This window comes from Bombyx mandarina, chromosome 12 (genome assembly GCF_030267445.1).
Source record: "Bombyx mandarina strain Sakado chromosome 12, ASM3026744v2".
NCBI lineage: Eukaryota > Metazoa > Arthropoda > Insecta > Lepidoptera > Bombycidae > Bombyx > Bombyx mandarina.
In genome coordinates this window covers 6,625,476-6,645,351 of record NC_143219.1, presented here as the reverse complement: position 1 = coordinate 6,645,351, position 19,876 = coordinate 6,625,476, and the positions used below count along the sequence as shown (strand labels likewise).

At 38.5% G+C, this 19,876-nt stretch overlaps 1 protein-coding gene across 2 annotated transcripts in view; it reads right to left on the bottom strand.

The window, feature by feature from the left end:
- The window catches only part of LOC114250796 (ATP-binding cassette subfamily G member 4), a 45,419-nt gene that overhangs the window by 10,107 nt on the left and 15,436 nt on the right, over nt 1-19,876 (bottom strand). The gene's annotated exons all lie outside the window — the stretch shown is intronic.

Here is a 19,876-nt window from a genome sequence, read left to right as displayed (position 1 = left end):
CTTTCATACACACGTTAGTATTAAAAAATCTCACAGATGGCGCTGTATTAAATAGTATGTATATTTCTGTCTCATTCTTTGCTGGCTTCATCCTACACATTTTTGTATTTGTGTCTCTTACCTGTCGTTTTTTCCGTTGCATCCGGTCTGAAATCACAACGATTCTAAAGAAGTTTTCACTTCAAAAAGTTTACAAAATAATTGCACTAAAGATTTTTAGATTTCTAGATTCGTTAACGAGAGCACTGACCGTCAAACGCGTTTTGTTTATTTATTAATCGTTTATTACGGCCGTACAGTAACGGCCGTCTGGTGTAGTGGTAAGTGACATGGTCACTACATAAGGGGGTCGCGGGTTCGAATCCCGCCAAGGGAAGATATTTGTATGATAAATATAAATGTCTTCTCCAGGGTTATGGATGTATATTAAATATATGTATGTGTATAATAAAAATCTTACATTTATTTCCGTTATCTGGTACCTGTAACAAAAGTTCTTTACGAACTTATCACGGGACCAGTTAACGTTGCGTGGTTGTTAGTAAATATTTATTTATTTATTATTTATTACTTAAACCGACACAGGAATTATCTACTTTCTTAAACTAAAAAGAAAAACTATGTTACTACAAGTCGTCGTGGCCTAAAGGATAAGACGTCCGAATCCTGTGTTCGAATCCCGCCGGCAGGTACCAATTTTTCTAATGAAACGCGTACTTAACTAATGTTCACGATTGACTTCCACTGTGAAGGAATGTCGTGTAATAAAAACCAAACCCGCAAAATTAATTTGCAAAATTTGCGTAATTACTGGTGGTAGGGCCTCTTGTGAGTCCGCACGGGTAGGTACCCGTTGAAAGGTGAGGCAGCCGTTGTAACTATACTGAGACCTTAGAATTCATATCTCAAGGTGGATGGCGGCATTTATGTTGGATGTCTATGGGCTCCGGTAGCCACTTAACAACAGGTGGGCCGTGAGCTCGTCCACCTAAGCAATAAAAAAAACTAAAAACAAAGTTTTTCTATTTTGTGAATCTGCAATACAACGCAAAAATTTCTGACTGTTGTTAATCTTTCGAGAGCGTAATTCACGTCATCAGTGATTTTTGTTCGTTTGCATGATATTATGTAAAAAATATATTTAAAAGTGGTGTTAACGATAGCAGTTGTTTTTTCTAATATTTATTTGTCTTTTATTTCAGAACGATTTTATTGTTTTCTCTTAGTAATTTAATAAGTTTTCCCATTAGTTCGATCGTTTGTTTGTTCTCTACAAGGTCGTTGAGTTTGGATTTGAATGGTAGCATTAAAGCAGTCTTTCCCAAAGTGGGCGATAACGCCCCTTTGTGGGCGCTGCAGGCCTAATGGGGGGCGGTAAGAGACCCAGAAAAAAATGGGGGCGTTGTGTAGAGGCTTGGGAGGCGATTTTTAATTTCATCTACAAAGAACTCTTAGACACGACTGAGCTCTTGCTATAGTGCTTTTTAAGTAGGTAGAGAAAATTGGGGGGGGCTAAAAAAGAATTTATTCTTAAAGTGGGCAGTAGACAAAATACGTTTGGGAACCACTGCATTAAAGGAGGTGGTGAGAAAAAAATGGACTCATTTGTGAAAATGTGATGTTTACGGATTCACGTTATGTTGTCTACGAATTCTGTTAACAGTTTGATACCAAACGAGTTATGAGTTGTCTATCCATAGTAACAAAACGTTTTAAATTACTAAAATGCCAATGCTGAATTGATACTGAAAAAAAAAATGGTTCGTAAAAATAGATAAAGTTCATTGATACTTTAATAGCAGATAAGGAATTTCGTAATCATTAATTTAATTTTTCATCAAATATAATTTTTCAAATCATATCATAATTTTTCAATCATTAATTTGGTTTTAGTTCTTTTATTCTAGTAATTCTAGGTTTATCTAGTCAAACCACTCTGTGAAAATAAATGTAAAAGTAAGCCAAGCCCTATATTATTGAACCATTAGGTCGACTGTATCGATTCCAGTAAAATTGTGAGTTCGATCATCATAATAATATGATCGACAGTCGCGATATGGTGTCGTCATCAAAGGTTATTAAAGTCAATTTATTTCTGATTATTTTATTTTTATTTTTTGCGATGATGGTTTTTTTGTTCAGCGGCAATTGCTTAATAAGTTTTTTTATAATCGAAAGTGCATCGAAAAATGTTTATTGATATATTTTTATAGAGACTCCAATTAGCTAAGTAGGTACGCAATTTAAATTGATTGTAATTATTATTGATTGATAAAAAAATGATTTATACTTTTTTTGCACAGAAATTTGACTTTGACCTTAAAATGAATTTTAGCCTTTAAATTTGTCGTGGGTAGCCATTATAGAATATAATATATTTGACAGATGCCTGAATCTCGCTTGCGATATTTTCTACGACAAAATTCGGACTGTCGCGGCGTCGCGAGACCGGTTTAAGACAAGCAAGGCAAGAAGATTTTATGGGTTTTTTATTACTATACTTTAGAAGCCATCCTCGTAGTCTATTAATTAATATTTTATTTAAAAAATATATATCTTTATAATAATCTTTAGCGAACAGTTGGTTGATGTAACACAGGTGTGTATTTGTTTTATTAATGAGTAATCACAATGTATATCATTATGGTTATATCTATGGAGATTATAAATTATTTTGCAGGTGCAAGGAATATTTCGTCAGCTGTAGTAGTGTTTAGCAGAATTTAATTTATCGTTATAATGACGCGCGTTCGCGACTATGTCACATTTGTTTTCAGATTTGAAAGACAATGAAAACAATGTATACTCGTACAACCAAATGTTTTTTCGAACACCAAGCAACTCAAAATTGATGACTTGTTTAATTTGGAACAATATTTCGTTTAGCCATTGCAGAAAAGCGTGCATAAGCAATAGACAAATAAAAGATGGCATAGCGCTCGAGGAATACAGTGCAGAGGAGTTCATTTCAAACGGATGGTAGAAAAAAATAATGCCACAAAACACATTGTACTAATGCAGTATTTCCACTGGTGGTAGGACCACCATCCTATTTCTGCTTGGAAACATTAATGCATTTTAGTTTGAAGGGTCAATGTACAAAGTCAAAAGTTAATACCAAAATTGCTTTGTACGTATAAGGAAATCGCTAAATTAAAATGTGTTCGATTTAAAACACGTTGTAGTGTGATTCAGAACTCAATAACAGACCGCAGACAGCAAATGCAGCACGAGACGGAAAATATATAAATTGGTTTTGTTCGTATTTAAATTTTATACTTTTATGTTACCAATTAATCGATCTCTAATATCGGCAAAACTTTTTTATTTTTCTACGTGATTTAGCCGTGGGACTTCCGTTTACGCGTTGGGGGCGGTACACATCCTGTAAGAGTCGAGCTGACTAAAAATCTTGTTGCTCAACAAGGTCGGTCCGTTTTTTTAAATATTAGTCAACCAGTTTAATATGTGATAAGGTAAATTTCTGAAATTGGTATTTACTTCAATTGTATATGTTTCAAAGGTATTTTAACTATATTTTATATGTAAATTGCTTATTCTTATTTATGTGTAAAGAAGCAACATTTTTTTTTTAATAATTGTTATTATATTATAATACATTGTGTATTAATTGTATGTATATTTACGGATGTATGTATGTGTATATGTATGTGTACATATATGCATATGTATTTCACTGGATTGGTACACCGCGCGTAGTTCGTTTCCAAATGATTCTTGTCCACCTGATGGTTGTCTGGAAGAGATCGCTCTTAGCGATAAGACCGCCATTGTACTTTATTTGTGTTTAATGTATCGCACTGTTTATTTGTTTTTTGGTGTACAATAAAGAATACTCTCTCTCTTTCTCCGTCCGTTGTGAGTCCGCACAGGTAGATAGATACTACCATCCTGCCTATTTCTGCCGTGAAGCAGTAATGCGTTTCGGTTTGAAGGGCGGGGCAGCCATTGTACTGTTACAAGTGAGACCTTAAAACTCATGTCCCAAGGTGGGTGGCGGCATTTACGTTGTAGATGTCTATGGGCTCCGGTAACGATTCAAGACCAGGTGGGCCGTGAGCTCGTCCACCCATCTAAGCAATAAAAAAAAAGAACCCCCAATTATAAAGACTAGTGGGTAAAGTGGCTTTGAATTTGCCGGTCATCGACCCCACTACCGGGCCTCTCGGTCCTCGGTGCCGCACTTGATTTACGGTTATTTGCGTTTTTGAGCGGAGAATTTAGACATAGACAACCTGACGGTTGTCTTTAATTGCCCACTGAGTTTCTCGCCGGGTCTTCTCAGTGGGACGCGTTTCCGATCCGGTGGTAGATTTTGCGAAACACTGATCTTACTAGGGCCAATGTTGGCACCACTCCCGGTTTGGGCCCCGTGAGTTCGTCTACTCGCCCGGTTACGCAGACATAGCCTCTCAAGGCTATCGGCTTAGGTAGGAAAAAAAAGAAGACTAATTAAGTTCAAAGACAAGGAATTTTTAGATTAAATAAGATTTGTAAAAAAAATAGTTTGTCATAGTCGGGCTTTACCACTCAAAAGTTCAAATCTTGCGGTAGGTACCGATTTTTCTAAGGAAATACATATCTGGCACGAGTTCACGATTAGCTTGCGTGATGAAGAAATAATAAAATGTGTAATAAAAATGAAAAAAGAAAAAAATTTCAATTTCCGTAATTAGTAGTTATTTGGGCGCATTATCAGATTACAAGGGTAGGTACGGCAGTCTAAATTAATTTTAGTACGGAACAGCCGGGGTGTCAAGTTTATATACAATACAATTGATGAGTCGATCGCATGTTTCAAAATTGCTCTTGGCATTAAGGTTTTTTTGTCCATATATTGCGATACACATGAGACCAACCGCGGGACCGTTTTCTTGTGTAGTGCCATAAAAAACATCAAAGATCTCGTAACCAATTTTGTCGTTGTGGAATATCCATTGATTGTGAACTTCCTTACGCTCCAAATAATAGCCAACGTGCCGGCGAAGATAAAACGGGCCTGTCCAAGCAACTAGATCATCATTATTGCAGATCGCTGCGGTTCTGCAATCAACCTTCATTAGTACTAATAAATGAAGTATGTATATTGGTATGAGTATAATTAATGTTTTCCTTACAAATTATCAACACGTAAAGTATTATTTAAAACAGAATTTGAGTAATTCGAAATTTATTAATTCTCTGTTAGTTTTTCTGAAATGCAAAAATGTAATGTCCTGTTTACTTTGCCAGGGGTTAAGTAATTTTGCTATTCATTTACATAGCTTGAGAATTTATTCTCTCAATTTACTGAGACTATTTTCGATTTGGCGAAACGAAACAGTTCAGTGTGCTTAGTGCGTTTTTTTTGCGATTATGATTACGATACGAATATGTTAGAGGAAGTCTGAAAGTGGCACCTGTGACAGAGAAGCTGAGAAGTGCGCGTTTGGGATGGTATGGACATGTCATGAGAAGAAATGAAAATGAGGTTGGTACGAGAGTGTTAACTATGAATGTGGAAGTATATAGAGGAAGAGGCAGACCTAAGAAGAAATGGATGGATTGCGTGAAAGACGATATGTGTAAAAGGGGAGTAAGCGTGTAACGCCAGAAAATTTGATTTCAATTTTTTGAAGTGAAACTTCTTTATGCGCATAAGGGTAAAATTTTTATAGAACGTCACGCAGGTATGCAACGGAAGTGACATCAAACTACTATTGAAATTAAGTACTTGTCAAATGTCAGTAGTAGTAGTTGTTGTATTTTTCCAACTGGAAAGGCAAATGTATCATACCATACAGCCTAATATTTTATAATTTTTTTGTGAAAAATGTTAATAGGATTTGAAATGAAATGAAAAGAATTTGGAACATTAATCAAATAGCATAAAATTAAATTAGTCAATTCAATTGGCAAAATATTAGTCATTTACAATTTAGAAATCTAAACATAATGTGACTGTCAACACTGAGGTTTGAGATTGACATTTGACAGACTTTTGGCGGGAACATATCTTCCTTTTTCCCTTCCTCTAAGTCTCCGAAATTTAAAGTTTTAGATTTGTATAAATAAATATAAGCAAGACTTATAAATTAGTTCGCCAAAAAAGTTTCACTTCTGACATGTGTACTTTGTACGCACGCACTTTTTTTTTTTTAATTAACTCCATCTAACGTTTGTACGTGGCGCAGTGTGGAGAATTCGATATTTAAAGTTCACATACTCGACACTGCATGTCCTGCACTGCATGACTGTGCGAATTTGTATGTTGTTCGAAGACAGACTTTGCACATTACAGGCATGCAGAATCTTCGAGAAACGACACATTAATAATATAAAAGGACAAGTTCACTTTGTCCAACTCTCTTTCGTGTAACATCGACCCCGTGCCTCTCGACTCAGAGATTACCTTTTGGGGAGTGACGCGACTGGGCCTCATGTAACATCGGCATACCCAGGGACACCCTCAGACACAGACACGTTATAAGCGAAGAAATGGTATATGATAGAAAAGTATGGAAGGAGAAAACATGTTGCGCTGACCCCAGGTGACTGGGAGAAGGGCAGGAGAATGATGATGATTACGATACGAGTACAATTGCCTACGTTTGCCGCTAGGGGCGTTGTTCCAATTGCATAGAAATTTGAGTTAACTTTTACGTGATCGAAAACGTTAAAAACCTTGCACTAAGCACACTGATATGTTTGCAGAATGAGTATTTGCTTAAAATTTACTTGAATCTTTACGACCAGTAAGGTATTTAATTGGTGGTGGTGTAGAATCTTGTTGGCGCGTACGGTTAGGTATCACTTATCCTGCTTATTTCTACGGTGAAGCAGTGACGTGTTTCGGTTTAAGGGGCGGGGCAGCATAAAAAATGAGTTAGCCTTTGTATACGGTGAGAATGCAATTGTTAGATAAATTATAACTGAAAACATAGCATACGATCTTCTTGACATTAATATGGTTTGACTGTTACGGTTTAGGGCTCTTTTATTCTGATGAAATTAATTTTGTTTTCGGAACCTGATTGTCTGTTCTTGTTTCTTATGTGTTTTTGGCAAACTCTCTCTTTCGAGTCACCCGGGTGACCCATATGACTGAGTTTCTCGCCATACCTTCTCAGTGGATCCCGAATATGATCCGGTGGTAGATTATCTGAAGCAATGCTCTTGCTAGTACTAGTGCTCACAAATTCTCTCAGGTTGATCCTGTGAGCTATCCACCAGTCCGCGCGTATCTGGAATACCAGTTACCTTAGGCTACCAGCGAATAGGTAGGAAACAAATTCTTGGGGCATTTACCCGTTTAATTAGATGCTTCAAAATGTTTTAAATTTCTTATTTTTTAGTTGTGCTCTGTGAATGAGAACTCATGTTATGAAACCTGAATCACAAAACGAAAACTTGATATGATAATGATTTCTAGTTTGAAGATCTATGTATATTTAATATTATATTACCGAGATTTTTTTGTGAATAAATAAATATTTCGTGAAGCGTTCAGTTAAGGAGATGTAAAAGAAATGAATTCGTGAAAAGGGAATCGAAGTTTTATATTTAACTTTCTTACACTGTATTTAAGTGGTGTTATCAATTCTTAATGTGTCGAAATTAATTAATTAAATATTAATGTCTGATTTGGCGGTGAAGTAGTTAGCCCCTTGACTGTGAAGGCCGAGGTTCTTGGATTCAATGCCTACATGGGGTAAACATTCGTGTGATGAACACGTATTCCAACACTAACACAGGTTTTTATTTTATTGCTGACCGCTTTTTACCGGACTTTTTACAATCGGGAAAACATCATTGTATATCAAATCGTTGTAACAAAAATTCAACTCGCAGAATTTAGCAGTACATCCTTGGAGAAAAATGTTTTGTCGCGTAGTATTCATGAGGTTAAGTTTAGAGCGTAGCATAGACATTTTTATGGAGATGAAATTAAATAAACAAATATATGTTGAATAGAGTTAGTAAATAAAACAAATTTAAACCATACTTTTGTTTCATACGAAAATGTCAGAAATATAATTTTTATAAGAGAAACGACCTAGCTCGATCTCTCCCTCTCTGAAGTCGAGTGGTTTGCGAGACGCTCTATCTATTTCCTCACTCTCGCTCGTCCGAAATTGTATATTTTCTCTCTAGACGTAACGAATCTGTCGCGAGTTAAATTTTACTCTCAACGCGCCTAAAGAAGTTTCACTTCAATAATAATAATACATACATTTTTGGAAACTAGTTTTTGCGAATCTCTAACGTGAAATCACTTGTACATAATTAATGTATGTCCGCAATTTAAAACACGAGTATATTATTATTGTAACTGGTCCAACTGGTTTCGTGAAATAAAAATAATACCCGAATTTTTTTTTACATTTCATCATGGTCGTTCTTTATTTATTTATAGAACTATGTATTCTAAATATTTTATTTCTTTTTGATTTTAATGGAAATCAGAATTGGCCTAATTGTTCAGGCCTACCCGGATAGATATAAATGTAAAACCTGATTTCAAAAGCTTTGGAGGACACGAATCGCGTGTTGCGAACATGTTGAGGCTCAAATTCTGCAAGGACCTGCTTTTCAAGTGTATTTAAAGCATATTCAAGAGGGACTACCACGATGAAAGAATAACATTGATAAAATTTAAAAATCTATGGGGAGTGCTCTGAGGAATTGTTTGAGATGATCCCCTCATCTCTTTTTTGCCTATGGACGTCAGCAATGACAGAGGCATAGCCAAGTCGCTGCCTACTGCCGAGTACACTCCGCAAATCTCGTTTGAACGTGAAAATGTCCTAGCGCTCGGGAAAGACCGTGGAGGGGAGTTCATTCCATTCCAGTTCATTTCAGAATTTATTCCTTCTATGTCTCAGAGTAGGCGGTGGCATTCATTCTGTGATTTGTTATGTCTGCGGGAAACCGTGAACGTAAGGTGGATCGTGAGCACGTCTATTCATCTAAAGCAACATAAAAATAATAGTTTGAAAAACAAACAAAAAAGACACGCTTTTGCAGAGAGCTGAAAACTAAAAAGTGGAATATAATTTTCTATAAGATCAAACAGAATAGTGGTTAAGAAAAAACTCATTTTATCTTAAAAATGCGTGGGTTGCTACATGCCAATTATTGTAAATATTTTATTGATAGATTTTAGTAAAAGTAAAGTCATTATAAAATATCTTAAAAAGAACCCGCCGTTTTTTTTTAAATGATAAAATGGTTTTTGTTCTATTTTTTAATTGAAGTAAATTATCAAACGATAGGCTGCATGGTCAAGGAAAAGTGTCAATTAATTATTCTAAAGTGGCAAGTAATTTTCTAAATGTAATAAAAGTTTCCCGTAGGAATGAAATATTTTTTCGGGATAAAAAGTAGCCTATGACGCTCTTCTGTACTAAGGCTATAATTTATAAAAAATCATGTCGATTCGTTGCTTCGATTAATCCGAGAAAGAAGGACAAACATACCTACTCACTTTCACATTTATAAATATTAGTATGGATTAATATTAGTCTACTTTTCAGTTCAGCTATCTACAAAAGCATTTTAGTTTTTAAACTGCTGTTTCTTTTTGCTTTCTTAGTCCTTAACTATGATAATTATATAATAATAATGAAGATGTTTAGTGCATCATCTGTTAAAGCAGGTCATTAGGTCGTTCTTAGATTTATTTCATAATCTAACCACTTCATTTAATGCATCACCATTATATGGGACTCTCCCTGTCAAACTTTGAGCAATCGAGTTCTCCTATCTGATGATACGAGGTTTTAACGAGGAATCTAAAATGGGAGACGGCTATCATTTCCAATGAAGGCAACAGGCATGGACACGCTTTAGTACGTGGCACAAGATATTATCGTACCGCGTTTTAATCATCCATACCGTCGTTAATCCTGAAGATCCAAATCACGATAATCGCACAATTTTATTAAAGTACGACGGGGGACACATCAAAGGAAAAACCAAATTGTTATTTTCATTTAATTCCGAGCATTTTCATATTTATCTACCTTTTAAACCTTCTCTGGAACTCCACAAATAATTCAAAACAAAAATTAGCCAAATCTGTCCAGCCGATCTCGAGTTTTAGCGAGACAAAATTTTTTTTCCCTATTTAAGCTGATAGCCGTGAGAGGCTATTTCAGCTTCACCCTAACGTGTGTAGGTGAGCTCACGGGGCTCAAACCAGAGTGTTGCTAACACTGACCCTAGCAAGAGCAGTGCTTCGCAGAATCTACCATCGGATCAGAAATGCGACCTACTGAGAAGATCCGGCGAGAAACTCAGTGGGCTGTGTCTATGGGTAATTCGCTCGTCGAGCCCTTCCGGCACGAGGCACCGTTAATGGATCGGGAGGATCCGTAATGACGTGCTTTGGGCGACGTCGACCGTTTATCATTCGGTCTATACGATCGGGTATGTAGTTTCCACCAGCCACGACAAGAAGGTTATCATGTCGTGCCTTAGCGCCTTAGCGAGACTAACGAACAGAAAATCATTTATATATATATATAGATTGTCTTGTCGTCGGTCCTTGATAAGTGTGCGAAGTTTTAGTTCAATACGAGCGGTTAAGGAAAGCGAAAATCACGTTTAAAAATTCCGCTACATAGATACTTACCAAGTTAATGAAAGCATATTGAATACTTTTCACCCAAAGTCGTCAGGCATTCAAAATCAGAAAAAAAACCTCAGTTTGTGAGATAAAAAAGCAGCATTGATAACTCTTCCGTAGTTTACACTTAGGGCTATTGAACGTAAATAGTAAATAGTACCACTATACGAAATTAATTCACTATATTACAAAATTATTAGTACAATTAGCAAATCGGTACTTAATTGCCATTGTTCGTACCAAATACAACTATGCATTAGTATTATTACGGTTCCGAGTGATCGGGGTCATTGTTAGTAAACACTGACTCATTTTAGTATTAGACGGACTTTGGGCCTTCAGTACGCTTGCACTCACTCGCACCGACATAGCGGGAAACGAGTTTTATTTGTAATCAGAATCTTTGTTTAATTGCTAGTTGATTGTTTGGTTCACGTTTATGTACTAATGACGTTACTTGGGCATAGCTATATAAATAAATGTTTCAAAGTTTTATTATATCAAATTAAATATAATTATAGTATCACAAGCGAAAAATGTGGGTTTTTATCGCTCAGATTATGTGAACATTGTGCGACTGCTTCGTTTTCAAATTATAAATTTTATTTAGAATATAAATTCAGCAGATCGAAAAAGGTAACAATCATCATCATCATCATCATCATCAGCCTTTATCTGCCCACTGCTGGACATAGGCCTAATAATTAACATGAATTGTTTCTTATGACATAATATTTCAAAAATCAAGAAACTGTAGTAACAAAAGTCATTAATGCATTTAATCATTTTTTTTCTTTATTTAAAATTGATAATCTTAAAGAGATGCTCTCATTCATAAATTATTTGTTTCCTATTTATTATTTAGTTTACAATAAATGAATAATTTATCTAATAAATCTACTATTTATTTATTACGTTGAAGAATAAACAGTAACCTATTATTAAGTATTATTGGCGCTACATTTTTGAATGTCTTTGAATGCAGATAGACTTTAAATTGTAGTATAATGTAGTAAATAGTCTCATTTGCACAGTGTTATATATATTTTTTATATATAACACTGTATTTTTTAAATAATAATAAATGTGTATTCAACGATTGACAATTTAAAACTAAACTAACAAACTGACAAAACCACAATAGTAGCATAGCTACGTGAATCATTTTTACTTTGATATCAACACTATTTTATTACACGTAATGAAAGCAATAATAAATTGAATATTATCCAGATATTTGAAATCATGTTGGAATGTACTTGCAAACAAAAAAAATTTTGGGTTTAGAAAAAAATGTTGGGTTTAGTTACGATTCTAGAGATCGAATCACGAATTTATTATATTTTTTTAGAATTTATCTAGAACTCATCAAATCTTTTCTAAAAATAAATAAATCTTTTGCTGTTTTTAGCCACGATGGCAAAGTTTCCTAGGCTACTGTTGGTTGTGGGTATTAGCAATACTAGAGGACAGCAATGCGTTTTTGTTATCTGTTATTTTTTAACACAAAGCAACCGTTTCTAAATTTTATATCTATGCCGAGTGATAATTGCATTGGCAAATGCTGCTTATCATCAAATTATATTACGCACTATAAAATGGAGCAAACAATTATTAATTTTATATGCATTAATAATTATCTCCATCCTTTTATTTTAGAGAAACACAATCACTCTACCCCATGATCTGTAAGCGGAGTAAAATGTCCCCTCGGGACGCTGGACCAGTGGTCGTCGGCGCCACGACCACCAGCCCTCTCGGTCGGCAGGCTATCCGGAGCCCGCCTAGATGGCGCCGGTTAGAATGGTCTATCCTACAGAATACCCCGCTGGGTCAGAACCAGCGTGGGTCGAGGATAGCCGGCCTTCCATCACCCGGATGCTCTTGCGTAAAACGCGTGCAGAGCAGCTTGCACGTCGTCTTCTTAGGCCCCCTTCGCCTGTCCCCAGACCGACATATGAAGGGGACCCGAAACACTTAGAGGGCCAGGGCTTGGGCGAGATCCGCCTCCCTGGCCCCCGCTCGACGGCGGCGGGCTTGCGTGTCTCTCACGCGCCCCGCCGCCTCCTTCTGCGAGATGGTGCACTCGCAGAAGTCGAGCATCGCCTTCCACGACTCGTCGTCGCCGAGCATCGATGCCACAACACTCGGCAACGACAAGTCGTTTCCTATTTTTGCGACGAGGACACGGCGCCACCCCTCCCATGCGGGGCAGGCGACGAGCGTGTGCTCCGCCGTGTCCAAGTCGCAACCACAATGGTGGCACTCTGCCGTCGGCTCGGCTCCGATCCGGTGCAGGAACTCACCGAAGCAACCATGCCCAGTGAGCACCTGCGTGAGCCGGAAAGTAAAACATAAAGCGTCCGTGATAAGACCGGTGGTAGTGTTAACATTGTTATTTATATTTTGAAATTCAACAAGTGTGTCATACTGACATCTAAGTTGAAATAAATGATTTTGAATTTGAATTTGAATTTGAGTGGACGACATGTCCTTTCATGGTTATACAATTATGCCATGGTTTCATATTATCCGGTAACAATTTTCGACAAAAATCTGTTTTTCATTAATGCGTTCTAAGAATAACGGGCTTACGGCTCCACGACTGTGAACGACTATGATTGCTCACCGTAGTTCTTATAAAAATTCTAGGGGACAGTCAAGCCACTTGCAACCGATAACTTTTTTTTTTTTTTTTTTTCCTACCTAAGCTGAGAGCCTTGAGAGGCTATGTCAGCGTAACCCTAACTTTTGTAGGTGAGCTCACGGGGCTCAAACCTGATGACGTTGCTAACACGAACCCTAGCAAGAGCCGTGCTTCGCAGAATCTACCACCGGATCGGAAACGCGACCCACTGAGAAGATCCGGCGAGAAACTCAGTGGGCTGTGTCTGGAAGTTAATTTACTCGTCGAGCCCTTCGTCGCAAGCGACGGGTTCGACGAGAACGGTGACCGGTGCTTGAAGTACCTAGAAGCACCGTTAGTGGATCGGGAGGATCCGAGATGACGTGTTTTGGGCGACGTCGACTGCTTTCCATTCTGTCCGCAGGATCGGGAATGTAGTTACCGGCGGCCACGATGAGAAGGTTCTCGTGTCGTGCCGCTTTATCGAAGTGGCGCATTGACGCCGACTGCATATACTTACTGGTGGACTCTAAGTCCAGGTCGTCATGGAGGTCGACGTTCCTGACGAACCACGGGGCTCCGACGGCTATCCTGCAAAAACGGGATTGAATGACTTGGAATGATTTTAAGTGTATGCGGGCCGCGTGAGCGAACACTACACTTGCATAGGTCATGACGGGGCGTATGCAAGTTTTGTAGAGTGTCACCTTATTTCTAAGGGACATTTTACTTCGCCTACATATCATCGGGTAGAGACGTCCTAGAATGAAGGCGGCACGGTCGCGTACCGTCTTGATGTGGGGGCGGAATGTCATCCTACTGTCGAGGGTGACGCCTAAATATTTGACCTTCGGGGCCCACGGTATGGGCTGGTCGAACATCGTGATCGGGCGAACGGCGGGGGCGGGGGTAATGACGCGCCTAGTCGGGAGGGGGATGCTCAGCGTGGTGTTCGGAGGGCGACCCCTTTTGAAGAGCACCGCTGTGCTTTTCGTGGGGTTAATGTCGATGCGCCACTTCCGGAACCACTGTCCCATGGTGGTAGCTGCGGTCTGAAGTCGTCGATGAAGCAACGCCTTCTTCCTACACGAGTAGTAGATGGCGGTGTCATCGGCGAAGAGCGCCAGATGGGTCTCCGGAGACCGGGGTATATCGTTGATATACAAACTGAATAGTAACGGGGAGAGGGCGGAGCCTTGCGTGACTCCGGCTGTGACGTGACGGGGCCGGGAACGCGTTCCCTCGACTCGATATCGGAACGAACGGTTCGACAAGTAGTCTCGTATGATGAGCACGAGTCTGTCTGGCACTCCCATGTTATACAGTTTGTATATCAAACCGTTGTGCCAGACTTTGTCGAACGCCTTCGCTATATCGAAGAAGAGGGCTCCTGTCGGAATGGGTAACCGATAACTCTTCTAAAAGTGGGTTTTGTAAAATTTATAGTAGCGCTTATGAGTACTTTTATGCGTACTTTTTACATTTCACACCATGAATGTAAAACTTAATTAGTGGGGATTGGCTAGATGTACTATGGCATTAGTAACGCGCTGTGCATCGTAGCTTCATGATATATTGGAATATTCTTTTCTGAATTCCTATTTGCATTAATGTGTGATAATTTATTTTATAAAATCATATTGTTTACATTTAAATAAATCTATTTAAAATGTTGTATCTAACAACTGAAGGGTTCTACTAAAATTTTGGCTGTTAAAAGTCTCAAGATCGTTCGATATAAAGTATTTGGAAATTATTCTTTTGATTACTACAGGCTAGTCCGTACGTATATATGTAATATACTAAAAAATAAAAAAAAAACTGAGTTACTACATCTTATTGATTCTATTATGATTAAATATAGATGAGATATTTACGTGGAAGGTACCGATGAAACAATTAGAGAAGAAAACAAATTCATTAAAACGAAAATGAATGAAAAGTGATAAAATTTCTATCTCACGGTCTGCGGTCATATTAAGTGGTTATCGGGGGCCTACGATGTCTAATCTTAGCGTGAATTCTGCCGAACGTTTCAAGATATGAGGTTGAATACTCAGTTGTATTGTATGACGCCTGCCCTTCAAACCTTGAATGTTTGACCGCATCGCAGCAGAGATACAGTGCTATCTTCGCGAGTACCTGGGTGGTGGACACTGGTGGGTGGGTGGTGGTTGTACCACCAGTAATTACGCAAATCCATGATGAACCTATTTCTTTCGAAAAATTTATTACTCGAAAGTTTTAAATATGACAATTGATGTAATTTTTTTTTATTGCTTAGATGGGTGGACGAGCTCACAGCCCGCCTGGTGTTAAGTGGTTACTGGAGCCCATAGAAATCTACAACGTAAATGCGCCACCCACCTTGAGTTATAAGTTCTAAGGTCTCAAGTATAGTTACAACGGCTGCCCTACCCTTCAAACCGAAACTCATTACTGCTTCACGGCAGAAATAGGCCGGGTGGTGGTACCTACCCGCGCGGACTCACAAGAGACCTTACCACCATTAATTACGCAAATTATAATTTTGCGGATTTGATTTTTATTACACGATGTTATTCCTTCACCGTGGAAGTCAATCGTGAACATTTGTTGAGTACGTATTTCATTAGAAAAATTGGAAAAATTGCGGGATTCGAACACCGGTGCATCGCTTCAACAAGAATGCACCGGACGTCTTATCTTTTAGGCCACGACGACTCAATTAATAATTCGATATTTTTTTGTTACATACATAGTACCTATTTTAATTTCGTTGGCTTTCATAATGTTTGTTGTTTGACGTCAATTTGCCTCGAATTTAGGTTATGTACATTCAACTAATTATTGATTGAAAACGGTTATAATTTTTTGTGTTCTTACATAAAATATTTACTGGCACGATTGGTTGAATTGTTGCATAAATTGATTTTTGACTTTATCAATCCGTAAATATCTACGATTAAAATTATTTTATATCTATGTTTTCAAGGAGTAGATTAGGTTGTGTTCAAGGAATAATAATAACGAATTATGAATTGCATAAGATGTTTTCAATTCGCATACACTTAGGTATGCCATTTGAATACAATGGATTTCATGTACTATTCTAATATTTATATGTTTGCCTTGTCAAGTGTAAATTATATAACTGGTAGTAGGACGTTTTGTGAGTCTGCATGGGTAGGTACCACCACCCTGCCTCTTTCTGCCGTGAAGCAGTAATGCGTTTCGGTTTAAAGGTGGGGCGGTCGTTGTACTGTAAAAACTGAGACCTTAGAAATCATATTTCAAGGTAAGTGGCGCCATTTACGTTGCAGATGTCTATGGGCTCCGGGACCAATTAACATCAGGTGGGCCGTGAGCTCGTCCGCCAATATAAGCAATAAGAAAAAGCTTGTTGGTTAATTGATGGGATTCGCGTGGACCTGTAGCTATTTCCTCATTATTTGTTTGAAGTCCTTCACATTTATTGAAACAACCTAGGAATGTACTGACCCGAAATGTAATGTATTTACGATCGCCAGTTCACGACAGTACGTAAGTAGAATTTTTAAGCATGACATTTTATATATTTTTAATCTTTAATACAATAGACGGATTTAAATTATGTATATATTAAGCATTCAATTGAATTCGGTATCGATTAATTCGTTGGCGGATCACGTATGGTCTAGGAATAATAAAATCAATCCGACTTATGGGGTAATCAGCATTGAATTCCGTCACCTCGATGGAAGCTAAAGATTTGGTCAAAGACCTACGTCCTAGCAAGGCTCCCGGTTCAGACAGTATTTCTAACCGCACTATTAAACTTCTACCTGCCCAACTCATCGTGATGTTGGCATCTATTTTCAATGCCGCTATGACGAACTGTATCTTTCCCGCCGCGTGTAAAGAAGCGGACGTTATCGGCATAAATAAACCCGGTACACCCAAAAATCATGCGACGAGTTACCGTCCGATTAGCCTCCTCATGTCTCTAGACAAGCTGTATGAGCGTCTACTCTACAAACGCCTCAGAGACTTCGTCTCATCCAAGGGCATTTTCATCGATGAACAATTCGGATTCCGCGCAAATCACTTTTATGCGTACAACAGGTGTACCGCCTCATGGAGCACATTCTCGTAGGGCTTAACCGACCTAAGCCGTTATACACGGGAGCCCTTTGCTTCGACGTCGCAAAAGCATTCGACAAAGTCTAGCACAACGGTTTGATTTTTTAACTTTTCAATATGGGCGTGCCGGATTTCTTGTCGAACCGCTCTTTTCGATATCGAGTCGAGGGAGCCTGGTCCGCTCCAGGGGAAGGCGTAGCGCGGCGCCATCAATGCGGGCTCTAGGCCCGTCGACCGAGGAAAACGGCGGTTGTATCGCTGGCGGCCGCCGGTCCGGCGTCTCACTGGTTCCGACTGGGTTCCCGCCCGGTCCGACGTAGGGCGCTGAGCGGCAGGAGTTTTTAGTGAGGTTCAACTCCCACATACTCCAGCAAATATCCCACCCAAGATTTTCTCCTGTGGAAAAAAAGGACTCTACCCCATGATCTGTAAGCGGAGTAAAATGTCCCTTCGGAACAAGGTGACACTTTACAGAACTTGCATAAGGCCCGTCATGACTTACGCGAGTGTGGTGTTCGCTCACGCGGCCCGCACACACATAGACAACCTCCGATCCCTACGATCCCACTTTTGCAGGCTAGCCGTCGGAGCTCCGTGGTTCGTGAGGAACGCTGACCTACACGACGACCTGGGCATCGAATCAATTCGGAAATACATGAAGTCAGCGTCGGAACGATACTTCGATAAGGCTATGCGTCATGATAATCGCCTTATCGTTGCCGCCGCTGACTACTCCCCGAATCCTGATCATGCAGGAGCCAGTCACCGTCGACGCCCTAGACACGTCTTTGCGGATCCATTAGGTCTAATAACCCTTGCATTAGACACCTTTAGCTCTACAATCGCATGCACCTTTGGCTCTACACTCTGTAGAGAACTCTGTAGAGTTCGACATGCTCGAACTCTGTAGAGTTCGACATGCTCTACAGAGTTGAACTCTACAGAGTTCGACATGCAACCTAACCTAAACATCAGCCTGCTGAGTTTCTCGCCGGCTCTTCTCAGCGGGTCGCGATTCCGACCCGGTAGTAGATTAATCGCGATGCAGCTACTCTTGAGTTGTTAGGTCTTCTTTGGAGGCGCTCGGGTAGCTGTTAGCAAATCCCACCTCTCCTGGCTGAGCCCTTGCTCGCCCACCTGCCCTGGTAAAACTGGAAAGGCCTCCGGGCCAGCACTAATCTCTCAAACATAAAAAATGCATTGAATTCTACATAACCAAAATACGTTCATGTAGGTTAGACAGTCTTAAAATATTACCATGTGTCCGCATATGGATTTGTAGTTTTTTTTTTATTCTTTAGAAGGATGGAAGAGCTCACACGGCCTACCTGGTGTTACCTTGTTACCGGAGTCCATAGACATCATCAATGTAAATGTCACCAACTTTGAAGCGTGAGTTCTAAGGTCTTCGTTTTTACAGTAAAAGGGCTGCTCCCCCCTCCCACCCTTCAAACCAAAACGAATTACTGATTCACGGTAGAAATAAGCAGGATCGTGGTAAATAGCCGGGCGGGCTTAATATCCTTAAATTAATGCAAACTTCGAACGAAAACTCCAACATTAATTGGTACGTTTTATACTACGAGTATATATATTATATAGTAAGTTTTATGCTTTAATTTGAATTTAAAAATGGTTTTTAGAATAACAATGTAAATTCGATGACCTTCAAAGTTTTTGAGGTCATTACGGAGAGTTAACTTTAAATTTACCTTGGTTTACTACATGTTTTTAGAAGTTGTTCATTAAATCGAAATTTTATGCTTTTAATCTACATTTATAATTTAAAATATAAGGATAATTATTTTAAATTAACATAAGTACAATAATGAAATTAAAATTGGAATAAATTATATGGTTGTATGTATATAGAAATTATTCTATGGATTTCGTATGAAGCGGGATAATAGCGCATTTATTCGCATTGTATTGTGATGCCAATTTAATGAGCCATCTCATTAAATTGCTATGGTACTTGGTATCTGCGTGACGTTTATGACAAAGCTTGGACTGGTCAGTCATTGAAGATCGAGGATTTGAGGTCACCACTACAGAGAGAGCCAGTGGCTAAATAACGAGGTGACCAGGATAAAATATGCTAACTGATATCTTTTGATGGCAATAATAATAAAAATATTTTTTTCCCGTATTAAGTTTGCAAAACAATAACGGGTTTAATTAACACTAACTAATATTCATTAAATTTGTTATCACATCCACATGCCACAAAAGGAGTATTTTAAAACAAAATTGTTATTTACAAACTTAACAATTATTATGAATAAATATTTTTTTTATGCAACAACAATGTTCAGAAATAAAAAGAAATTGAATTTTAGTTACGCTCCTACCTTAGATACCACAGTTTTCCCATACAGGTACATATCGGTGTGTCACATATTGAAAAAATCATAAAAAAATTACGTGCTCTGAGCTACATATGTATGCAAATGACGTTCCTATTTAATCCTATTTTATGCCACTAAATCAGATTAATCCTTTAATGACATTCAAAATTC